Genomic DNA, 9,808 nt, shown 5'->3' with positions numbered 1-9,808 from the left:
CCCCGCCGCGGCCACGCCCTCTCCTCCCTGCCTTCGCAGTCCACGGTTGCTGGGGTCTCCTCCTTACAGGGCTCCAGCGACCATGGCCCATCCTTGCCTGAGGCAGATCAAGATCATGACCGGCTTGGTGAAGCGATTGGTCAAAGAAAAAGTGATGTATGCAAAGGAAGCAAAGCAACAAGAAGAAAAGATTGAAAAAATGATAGATGAAGATGGCGAAAATGAGGCCATTAAAAAGCAGGCAGAGACCCTGCTGCAGTCCTGGATGATGATCCCAGATTGCCAGCGCAGGTTGGAAGCAGCAGATGCCGATGTTAGATGGTGAAAAAGCAGGTGTTAGAAAGTGAAAAAGACTTGGAGAAAGCTGAGGAATATAAAGAAGCACGTTTAATCCTGGACTCGGTGAAGTTAGAAGCCTAAAATTTTTCTGTGCAGGGTGTTTTTTGCATTAAATCCTGGGATCCATTCTACAATTCATTATTTTGGCCGCTGCTGTGTGTCCAAGTAGTAAGAGAATGTGATTATTTTTATACAGTTGCGTCTATATTTCTTTGCCTAATTTAATGTGTCAAATGAGTTCGTCTAAAAAAACCGTTTATTTTATACTTCAAAAAAAGATGCTGGTTGGAAGTTCTGAGTGCACTTGGTGGGCTTGTAGAGCGTAGGGTGATCCTACTGTTCAGATGTGTTGGGAGCTGCCCCCACCTCACTCCTCCACTCTCCCTGTTCCAATCCCCTGCACATCAACATGTTTAGATCTATCCTCTTGTCGGATTCTCCTGAGAAAAATCTTCAATATCCTGCCTGGAGAATATGGACTTGACTATCAGCCTTGTGGATGTTGAGAAGATCCAGAAGACTGTACTTTCCCATAATCTTCCCGATGTCCAGGCTGGTGAATGCTGATGACCTTTCCTTCCCCTTCTCCAGGAAATAAAACGCTACTCTTGTATTGGGGTGAGGAAAGGAGTGTGGAGGAGACAGGGATTTAAGGACCTGGACTGTGACTTAAGCAGATATCCGCTCGTCCTTATTTTGGTTCCTCACTTTGCCCCCACGTTCAGAGGTACCTAATGCCGCCAATTCCTGAGCCTTTTCAGGATTTTGCTTTGCACATCAAGTTGGTTCTCGATCTTCTCCACAGACCGTTTAAACCATCTGGTGTGCTAAACCATCTGTCATTCTTACATCTGCTTTCCAAACCCAAACTTGTGTGGCCTCCTCTCCAATCTTTCATGTTCTTAAGGCTCTGTACCTTTTAATTACAAAATCTTTTGCTGTAGGTTCTGGAAGGATTGAGATTAGATGCACTCCTTTGTCCTTACAGATGCAAATCTTCCTTATCACTTTGTTTCATGTGTCTTTCTTGCAATTAGTGTATAGCTAATAGTTATTTTATTTATTACAGTCTACTTTGTAATTTAATGACTGATGTTTTAGATTTTATTTCTTATATTTGCTTTTATATTTGCTATTTATTTCATATGTCGTTTTCTTTTTCCTTTCCTTGGTGGTTGATGATTATGTTTTCCATTCTACTTCCCCTTCTTGTTCCTTATAATTACATGCATGTCTCATTTTTGAAAACAAGATACCAGTTATTTTCCTTATCAAGATGCCCTTTATACTTCACCATGCTTTCTGCCCACCTGGATTCGCTGACTCTTTAGAACACACTTACTCATCCTTCCGTCTTTCCTCCCAGCAAATGAGACCTTTGGAACTTTATATCCTTCTCATATCCCAACTTTGACTCTCAACTCCAATATCTGAAAGCACTTTTGATCCTGTGTTTCTGCTATAATTTCTCCTTGTGGAATGCTTCTTCTTCAAAAGACCCTATTTGAGAATAATCTGGAAATGCTGAGTTTAAAAACTTTGAATCTGAAGTCAGATTGCTTGGATTTAAATCCTGGCTCTGTCATTTCCTAATTTTGTGACTATGGATTAATTACTTAATCGCTTTGTACTTCAGTTTTCTCCTTGGGGAAATGGGATTTCATATGTTGTTTTCTTTTTCCTTTCTTTGGTGGTTGATGATTATGTTTTCCATTCTACTTTCCCTAGTTCCAACTTCATAGGAATTTTGTGAGGGTTATATTAGTTACTTTATGAAAAAAATACTTTAAAAAAAGTACCTATTTCATAGTTCAATTAATGTTAACTTATTCACATTTTAATATACATTCCTATATATCATTATTCATTTACATATATTATCATGATATATTTATATATCTATATGTGTATGCATGTCTATCAGTTTATTCACCTATGTATTCATCTCTCTCTTTCTCATGTTTTTCTTCTTTTCATTGTCCTCTGTGTCTTGGAACTTCTGTTATGATTTATGCTGGCAGGTGATTTTAAAATTATTTGTCATTTATTTTATTTTTATTATTATTTTTCTTTATTTCAATAGCTTTAGGGGGGTACAAATAGTTTTTGGAGACGTGGTTGCATTATATAGTGGTGAAAAAGTCTGGGCTTTATGTGTGCCCACTACCGCCACCTGTGCACATTGTACCAGATAGGTTACTTCTCCCCTCCTCTCTAGCCCCTCCTTCTTCTGAGTCTCCAGTGTCCATTATACTATTCTCTATGCCTGCCTTTGCAGATCCTTAGTTTAGCTCCCACTTATAAGTCAGAACATGTGGTGTTTGGTTTCCTGTTCTTAAGTTAGTCTACTTAGGATGATGTTTTCCAATTCTATCCAGTTGCTGTAAAAGACATGATTTCATTCTTTCTGATGGCTAAATAGCATCTCATGGTGTATATATACACCACATTTTCATTATCCACTGATTGGCTGATGGACATTTAGGTTGATTCCACATCTTTACAATTGTGAATTGTGCTGTGATGAACATGTGAATGCAGGTGTCTTTTTAATATAACGAGTTCTATTCTTTTGAGTAGATACTATAGTGGGTTTGCTGGATCAAATAGTAGATCTTCTTTTAGTTCTTTGAGAAATTTCCATACGATTTTCATAGAGGTTGTACTAATTTACACTCCCACCGACAGTGTATAAGCATTTCCTTTTCTCTGCCTCTATACCAGAATCTATTTTTTTTTTTTTTTTAAATAATGGCCATTCTGATTGGTATAAGGTGGTAGGTATCCCATTGTGGTTTTAATTAGCAATTCCCTGATGATTAGTGATGTTGAATGTTTTTCATATATTTGTTGGCCATCTTCTTTTGAGATTTCTTTTCATGTCATTTGACCACAATTTAATGGGATTATTTGCTTTTTCTTGCTATTTTGTTTGAATTCTTTGTAGATTCTGGATATTAGTCCTTTGTATGATGTATAGTTTGCGAATATCTTCTCACATTTTGTAGTTGCCTGTTTGCTTTGTTGATTTTTTCTTTTTCCTGTGCAGAAGCTTTTTAGTTTAATTAAGTTCCACTTATTTATTTTTGTTTTTGTTGCATTTGCTTTTGGGGCTTTAGACATAAATTCTTTGTCTAGGTTGATGTCTAGAATAAATTTTCCTGGGTTTTCTTCTAGGATGTTTATAGTTTCATACCTGACATTTATGTCTTTAATCCATCTTGAGTTAATTTTGTACATGGGTAGAGATAGGGATCGAGTTTCAGGTTTCTGCATGTAGCTATCCAATTTTCCCAGCATTATTTGTTGAATAGGATGTCCTTTTTCCAGTATATGTTTTTGTCTGTTTTGTCAAAGATCAGTTGGTTGTAGGCCTTTGGGTTTATTTTATTTCTATATTCTCTAATCTGTTCCATTGGTCCATGTATCTGCTCTTGTATCAGTACCATGTTGTTTGGTTACTACAACCTTGCAGTATAATTTGAAGTCAGGTAATGTGATGTCTCCAGCTTTGTTCTTTTTGCTTAGTATTGCTTTAGCTATTCTGGCTCTTTTTTGGTTCCATATGAATTTTAGGATTGTTTTTTCTAGTTCTGTATGTTAAGTGTACCCACCATCCCCACTGGTGCACATTGTACCTAATAGGTAATTTTTAGCCCTCTACCCTTCTACCTGAGTCTCCAACGTCCATTATATCATTTTGATGGTATATTTCATTTCTGCCCAATTCTGAAGGGCCTTGTCATTGGCCTCTATTTGAAACCTAACTTGGCAATAAATAAAAGAAAGGAGTTTTTCTTCTTATTTTAGATTCAGGGAGTACATATCCAGGGTTGTCACATGGGTATATCGCATGTGGATAAGGTTTGAGCTTCTGTTGAACCATCCCTCAACTAGTGAACAGGGTGCCTCACAGTTTGTCAACCTTTGCTCACCTCTTTTTCTCCCCGCTTTAGAAGTCCCTAGTGTCCCTAGAAGTTCCTGTCTTTATGTCCACGTGTCCAGTGTTTAACTCCCATTTATAAGTGACAACATATAGTATTTGGTTTTCTGTTTCTGCTTTAATTCACTTAGAATAATAGCCTCCAGCTACATCCATGTCGCTGCAAAGGAAATGATTTCAGCCTTTTTTATTGACTGTTTAGTATTCAAACATATGGTATATAAGTACCACATTTTCTTTACCTGCTACCGATAGGTACTTAGGTGGATTGTATGTCTTTGCCAATGTGAATAGCACTGTGAATAGCACTGTGAATAGCACTGTGACATACATGCCTGTGTAGGTGTCTTTTGGTAAACAATTTATGTGCCTTTGGGTATATAATCAGCAGTGGGATTGCTGAGTTGAATGGCAAATCCACATTTAGTTATTTGATAAATCTCCAAATTGTTTTCCACAGGGGCTGAAGTAGCTTACATTTCCACCAACAGTGTATGAGCATTCCTTTTTCACCACAACTTTGATGATATCTATTGTTTTTTGACTAAGCAATAATAGCCATTCTTACTTGTATGCGGTGATACCACATGGTAGTTTTAATTTGCATTTCTTTGATGACTAGTGATGTTGAGCACTTTTTCATATGTTTGCCGGGCACTTGTATGTCATCTTTTGAGATGTGTCTGTTCATGTCCTTTGCCCACTTTTAAATGGGGTTATTTGATTTTTTCTTATAGATTTAAGTTCCTTACAGATTTTGGATATTAGCTCTTTGTTGGGTGTATAGTTTGCAGATATTTTCTCCCATGCTGTAGGTTGTCTATTTACTTTGTTGGTAGTTTATTTTGCTATGCAGAAGCTTTTAGGTCTCACTTATCTTTTTTTTTTTTTCCTACATTTGTTTTTGAGAACTTACACATAAATTTTTTGTCTAGGCCAATGTTGAGAAGAGTATTTCCTGGGTTTTCTTCCAAGATTTTTGTAGTTTGAGGTCATACATTTAATCTATCTTGAGTTAATTTTTGTATATGGTGGGAGGTAGGGGTTCAGTCTCATTCTTCTTCTCTATAACCAGTTTTCCAAGACATTTATTGAATAAGATATCCTTTCTCCAATGTTTATTTTTGTCAACTTTGTTGAACACCGGTTGTAGGTAAGAAGCTTTATTTTATGAGTTATTTATTTTGTTCCATTGGTCTATGTGTCTATTTTTGTACCAGTATCATACTGTTTTGGTTGCTATAACCTTGCAATAAAATTTGAAATCTGACCATGTGATGCCTCTGGTTCTTTTTGCTTAGAATTGCTTTGGCTATTTGGGCTTTTTTTTTTTTGCTTCCATATGAATTTGTAAATTGTTTTTTTCTAATTCTGTGAAAATGATGCTGGTAGTTTGATAGGGATTGTGTTGAATCTAGAGATTGCTTTGGGCAGTATTGACATTTAAATAATATTGATTCTTCCAATCTATGAACATGGAATGCTTTTCCATTTGTTTGTGTCACCTTTGATTTCTTTCAGCAATGTTTTGTAGTTATCATTGTAGATATTTTTCACCTTCTTGGTTAGATAAATTTCCAGGTTTTGTGTTATTTTATTTTTGTGACTATTATCAATGAGATTGTGTTCTTGATTTGGTTCTTTTCTTTTCTTTTTTTTTTTTTTTTGAGTTGGAGTCTCACTCTGTCACCCAGTCTGGAGGGCAGTGTCATGCTTCCGGCCACTGCAGCTTTGACCTGCTGAGCTCAGGTGATCCTTCCACATCAGCCTTCCAAGTAGCTGGAACTATAGACACATGCCACCATGCCCGGCTAATTTTTTAATTTATTGTAGAGATGAGGTCTCACCAAGTTGTCAGGGTTGGGCTCAAACCTGTAGGCTCTGGCAATCCTCTTACCTCTGCCTCCCAAAGTGCTGGGATTATAGGCGTGAGCCACTGCACCTGGCCTGCTTTGGTTCTTACTTTGAAAGTTGTTGGTGTATAGAAATGCTGCTGATTTTTGAATGTTGATTTTGCATCCTGAGACATTACTGAAATTGCTTATCAGGTCTAGGCGTCTTTGGTGGGATCTTTAGGGTTTTCTAGATATAGAATCACCTTGTCTGTGAAGAGAGATAATTTGACTTCATTACTTTATTTCTTTATCTTGCTGATTGCTTTGGCTAGGACTTCCAGTACTATTTTAAATAGGAATAGTGAGAGTGAATATACTTGTCGTGCTCCAGTTGTTAGTGAGAATGCTTCCAACTTTTGCCCATTCAGTATGATGTTGGCTGTGGGTTTGTTATATATGGCTCTTATGATATTGAGGTATGTTTCTTCAACACCTAGATGGTTGAGAGTTTTTATCATGAAGGATGCTGAATTTTATTGAATGCTTTCTCTGCATCCATTGAGATGATCACAAGACTCTTGTCTTTAATTATTTTTACATGGTGAATCACATTTATTGATTTGCATATGTTGAAGCAACCTTGCAGCCCAGGAATAAAGTTCACCTGATCATAGTGAATTATCTTTTTGATGTGCTGTTGAATGCAGTTTGCTAATATTTTATTGAGGATTTTTGTGTCTATGTTCATCAGGGATATTGCCTATAGTTTTCTTTCTTTACTGTGCCTTTTCCAGATTTTGGTATCAGGGTGATATTGGCTTCATAGAATGAATTAGGAAGAAGTTCGTCTTTTTTGATTTTTTGGAATAATAGGGTTGGTACCAGCTCTTTCTTGTACATCTGACAGCATTTGGCTGTGAATCCATCTGGTCCAGGACTTTTTTTTGATTGGTAGGTATTTTATTATTGATACAATTTTGTCATTCATTATTCATTTGTTCAGGGTTTCAGTTTATTTCTGTTTCAATCTTGGGAGGTTGTGTGTTTCTAGGAATTTATCCATTTCCTCTAGATTTTCTACTTTGTATGCATATACCTACTTATAGTAATCTCTGAAAGTTTCTTGTATTTCTGTAGGCTCAGTTGTAATGTTGACTTTTTCATTCCTGATTGTACTTTTTTGGATATTCATATTCATTTTTTCTCTCTCTCTAATCTGGCCAGTGGTCTATTAAGAACCGGGTTTTCATGTCATTGATCCTTTGTATGATTTTTGTTTGTTTCAATTTCATGTATTTCTGCTTTAATTTTGGTTATTTCTTTTCTTTTGCTAGTTTTGGGTTCAGTTTGTTCTTGTTTTTCTAGTTCCATTAGGTGCGATGTTAGATTGTTATTAGTGATTTTTCTATCTTCTTGTATGCTCATTTATTTCTATAAATTTTCCTCTAGGTATTGTTTTTGTGGCATCCTGAAAGTTTTGATATATTGTGTCTTTATTTTCACTTGTTTCAAAGAATTTTTAAATTTCTGTCCTGGTTTTGCAGTTTGTCCCCAAATCATTATCATTCAGGAGTAAGTTGTTTAGTTTTCATGTATTTGTGTAGTTTTGGGGGTTCTCCTTGGCATTGATTTATATTTTCATTCTGCTGTGGTCAGGTAAGATGCTTGGTATAAGTTCAATGTTTTGAAACTTATTAAGACATGCTTTATGATGGCGCATGTGATTGGTTTTAGAATATGTTCCATGTGCATATAAGAAAAAATTATATTCTATGGTTGTTGGGTAAAGTATTCAAGTGTTGAATTTAAGTTCAGCATTTCTTTGTTAGATTTTTGCTTCAGTGTTCTGCCTAAAGCTGTTAGTGGGGTTTTGAAGTCTCCCACTATTATTTTATGGTTGTCTAAGTCTTCTCTGAGGTACAGTAGTAATTGTTTTCTAAATCTTGGTGCTCCAATGGTGTGTGTGTGTGTGTGTGTGTGTGTGTGTGTGTGTGTGTGTGAGTGTGTGTGTATAATAGTTAAGATATCTTGTTAAGCTGAACCCTATATCATTATGACCTTCATTGTCTTGTTGAAAAAAAAACTGTTGTTGGTTTAAAGTTTGTTTTATCTGATGCAAGAATAGTGACCCCTGCTCTTTTTTTGTTTCCATTTGCATGGTAGATCTTTCTCCATCCCTTTACCTGGAAATATGGGTTCATTCGAAGTGAAATGGGTCTCCTAAAGACAGCACAAAGATAAGTTTTGTTTTTTCGAATTCAATTTACCACTCTGTGTCTTTTAAGTATGTCATTTAAGCCATTGACATTCAATATTACTATTGGTTTGTGGGGTTTTGCTCCTATCATTGTTGCTAGCCAGTTGTTTTGTAGGTTCAGTTTTGTGGTTGCTCTATAGGTGCTATGTGCTTACATGTACTTTTGGGTTAGGCAGTATTGGTCTTTCATTTCCATGTTTAGAACTCCCTTAAGCATTTATTGTAGGGCTGGTCTGGTAGTAACAGATTTCCTTAGTGATTGCTTGCCTATGAAAGACTTTATTTCTCTTTTGTTTATGGAGCTCAGTTTGGAAGGAAAATAAATTCTTGGTTGGAATTTATTTTCTTTAAGAATACTAAAAATGGGGCTGAGCACAGTGGCTTGTACCTGTAATCCCATCACTTTGGAAGGCTGAGGTGGGAGGCTGCTTGAGCTCAGGAGTTTGAGACCAGATTGGGAAACAGTGAGACCTTGTCTCTACAAATACTCAAAAAATTAGCAGGATGTGGTGGCATGTACCTGTTGTTTTAGCTACTTGGGAGACTGAGATGGAAGGATTGCCTGAGCCCAGGAGGTCAAGGCTGAGGTGAGCTGTGATGGTGCCACTGTACTCCAGCCTGGGTGACAGAGTGAGAACCCAACTCAAAAAAAAAAAAAAAAAGAAAGAAAAAAGAAAAAGAAGAAAGAAAAAAAAAAAAACCCAAAAAGTCCCCGAAAATGGGCTCTTAATCACTTTTGGCTTATAAGGTTTCTACTTAGATATCTGTTGTTAGTATGATGAGTCTTCCTTGGTAAGTGGTCTGGCCTGTCTCTCTAGTTACCTGTATGATTTTTTTTCTTTTGCATTGACCTTGGAAAGTCTGATGACTATGTACCCTGGGGATGGCCATCTCACATAGTATTGCACAAGAATTCTCTGAATTTCTTGTATCTGCATGTTGATTTCTCTAGCAAGATTGGAAAGTTTTGTTTGGTGATATATTCAGATATAATACTTTCAGGTTCTTTCCATTTTCTTCTTCTCAGAAATGCCATTCAGTTGTAGGATTGGTCTCTTTACAAAATCCCATATTTCTTGAAAGCTTGATCATCTAAAAAAAATATTTGGCCAGGCTCGGTGGCTCAACCTGAAATTCAAGCACTTTGGAAGGCCAAGACAAGTGGGTTGCCTGAGCCTGTGGGTTCCAGACCAGCCTGGGCAACCTGGTGAGACCTCGTCCTTACAATAAATAAAAAATTAGCCGGTGTGGTAGTGCGTGCCTGTAGTTCTGTCTACTTGGAATGCTGAGGGGCAGAAGGATTGCCGGAGCCCAGCAGGTCAATGTGGGAGTGGCCGTGATGCGCCACTGCACTCCAGCCTGGGCGACAGAGTGAGACTCCACCTCTTTTGAGGTGAAGTCTCACTCTGTCGCCCAGGTTGGAGAGCAGTGGCT

At 37.1% G+C, this 9,808-nt stretch overlaps 1 pseudogene; it reads left to right on the top strand.

Moving 5' to 3' along the window:
• The first annotated feature begins 82 nt into the window (after window positions 1–82).
• On the top strand, window positions 83–420 carry LOC103266827 (annotated as a pseudogene).
• Window positions 421–9,808: the final 9,388 nt, after the last annotated feature.

The sequence above is a fragment of the Carlito syrichta genome, unplaced genomic scaffold, assembly GCF_000164805.1.
Source record: "Carlito syrichta isolate Samal-C Ts95f unplaced genomic scaffold, Tarsius_syrichta-2.0.1 Scaffold307345, whole genome shotgun sequence".
Lineage (NCBI taxonomy): Eukaryota > Metazoa > Chordata > Mammalia > Primates > Tarsiidae > Carlito > Carlito syrichta.
Note: the sequence above shows the minus strand (reverse complement) of the source record. Positions and strands in the feature narration are given on the sequence as shown.